Here is a 381-nt window from a genome sequence, read left to right on the forward strand (position 1 = left end):
TGCGGTTCACAGTCACCATGTCGGCGTTCAGCTGAGGAAGAAGCGCGGTTGCAGCATTTTACGCTATAATTAATCTCCACATATCCCCCATCACATTTTGTCACGAACCTCTTTACCAAACCTACCTAGATCTCAGCCCTGTATACCCCATCGCGGCACATTTATTCCAACAAAAGGAAACCTTAACTCAAAAGTCCTCTCACCAGACCCGTGGCGTTGAGGGCGCAGCGGCGGATGGCGGTCGCCGTCGCCGTGTCAGCCGTCGTCTTGTCCGGCAAAGACTCCGGGCTGCCCGTTATGAAGGCCAGGCCTGCGGTTCGGAAAAGGACAGACAAATGACTACTTGGGTTTTGGTGAAAACAACGAGGTGGATACAGTCAC

At 53.0% G+C, this 381-nt stretch overlaps 1 pseudogene; it reads right to left on the reverse strand.

Moving 5' to 3' along the window:
- LOC119586663 overlaps positions 1-381 on the reverse strand; it is a 3,639-nt pseudogene that overhangs the window by 521 nt on the left and 2,737 nt on the right.

The sequence above is a fragment of the Penaeus monodon genome, chromosome 21, assembly GCF_015228065.2.
Source record: "Penaeus monodon isolate SGIC_2016 chromosome 21, NSTDA_Pmon_1, whole genome shotgun sequence".
Taxonomy (NCBI): Eukaryota; Metazoa; Arthropoda; class Malacostraca; order Decapoda; family Penaeidae; genus Penaeus; species Penaeus monodon.